Here is a 1,613-nt window from a genome sequence, read left to right as displayed (position 1 = left end):
TGGTGGAATATCAGAAGGATATTAAAGGGCTTCCTGTGAAGCAAGGTAGTGCATAGGACTGATGGTAGAAGCTTCCTTCAGAGCCACTCTGAAGAGGAAATATCATCATATAGTTTGGAAGGAAATCTTGGAAGAAGCCCAAACGGAACACTGCAAAATTTTCTTCCATCTAGATACTCCAAGTCAAACTGCATGTTTTCTGGAGATCCGCAAACTATTGTAATCTCATTTGCCTTTTGGTGCCAACTCCTGGCCCTTGCTCTTTTCCATTCTGGAACCAGCAGGCCTTGTTGAAGGCACAGTTGCTGACTGTGACGTGTTTGCTCTCTCTTTGCACTTCCTATCCTTTCAGAGATCATTGTCATCACAGGACAAGGATGGGTGATTACTTTGTTCTTTCCTCTGTTCGGCTCCTCCAGAAGATCTACATCTCAATCTATTTCAATGCAAACCAAATAGGAATGAGCTCTCCTGCATCCCTTCTGCATTTGGCTGGTTTCTCCTGCAGCTGCTGGCCTGTTTAACACTGTGGTTCATTGCAGTGGGAGAACCATTGCTGCAGAGCCTTGTGGGAACTGGAAAACCTTGGATCTGGTATACCACAGAAGCAGAAGCCAGGTCTGTATTGATCTCACCTGAATGGTGCTCACTAGCAAGTGGAAGATTGGCATCGTGCAGTGAAGAATCAGTCCTCATCCATCTTTCACCATCCTCGAAGATACAGACTTGGTTTACTTTGCATCTGGGTAGATGAAGGCGTAAAGACAGGGTGTGTAAATTGATAATGGAACAAGTGTATTTGGTTTTGTTCATGCCTCTTGCTAGTAAGCCTAAACCTCTTCAGAGCAATGGCTCATAAGTGTGTGTAAAGGAGAAAGTGGTGAAGGCAGGGGTCAGATAGCAAGCAGATTTCATTCAGCCAAACATACACATGTAAGCAAGTCTTTCTAAAACAATTTAAAGAACAAGCAGTCCAAAATTGGGTGCATGTGTGGGGGAAGAATATCACAAGATTCATATTGAAACAGTAAACTTAGGGACACGTCTTGGTTTTAAAACCCCAGACATTTCTCTCTTTATTATAATTATTATTATTTTGTGTGTGTGTGTGTGTGTATCTGTGTGCGTGTGTGCGTTATTTCCTTTTTAATTTTGCTTGCTTTCTGTTTGATCGCTGAGCTGATGGACTCATCATGCACCTTATGGACATCTCAGCATTTTTTAAGAGGCCTGCGCAATGGGGATGATTTGGTTTGGTTGGCTCTGCCATGGTTTTGTTGATCCATTTTGTAATGTTGGGGCATGTTCCAGATCCATTGATTATGGCTGTGAAAGTGGGGTAAATGTCCCACCAGAGCCAGCAGTAAGAAAACTGCAACAACAACACAAACACAATATTTTTTATAAGTACATAAAAAGGAAAATTAAAAAAAAAAAAAAGGAAAGAAACCAAAGGTTTTAGACAAACAAAGTAGCCACGAAAGATAAATATGGACCCTATTGTCATGCCTTGTACTCACAGCTGGAAGGTAGGAGTCTAAGGACAAATAGCTGGCTTGGAGAGAAGTGGTTATGAGTGATGGGCTATACTGCCTGGACACGTGCATACAAAA

General features: G+C 42.0%; 1 long non-coding RNA gene across 1 annotated transcript; it reads left to right on the top strand.

The window, feature by feature from the left end:
* Positions 1–6: 6 nt before the first annotated feature.
* Positions 7–1,449, top strand: LOC109364994. The gene is made up of 2 exons (XR_002110721.1): positions 7–381; positions 543–1,449. It is a non-coding gene; the product is annotated as an uncharacterized LOC109364994 (long non-coding RNA).
* Positions 1,450–1,613: the final 164 nt, after the last annotated feature.

The sequence above is a fragment of the Meleagris gallopavo genome, unplaced genomic scaffold (assembly GCF_000146605.3).
Source record: "Meleagris gallopavo isolate NT-WF06-2002-E0010 breed Aviagen turkey brand Nicholas breeding stock unplaced genomic scaffold, Turkey_5.1 ChrUn_random_7180001949796, whole genome shotgun sequence".
In the NCBI taxonomy this organism is placed as follows: domain Eukaryota; kingdom Metazoa; phylum Chordata; class Aves; order Galliformes; family Phasianidae; genus Meleagris; species Meleagris gallopavo.
Note: the sequence above shows the minus strand (reverse complement) of the source record. Positions and strands in the feature narration are given on the sequence as shown.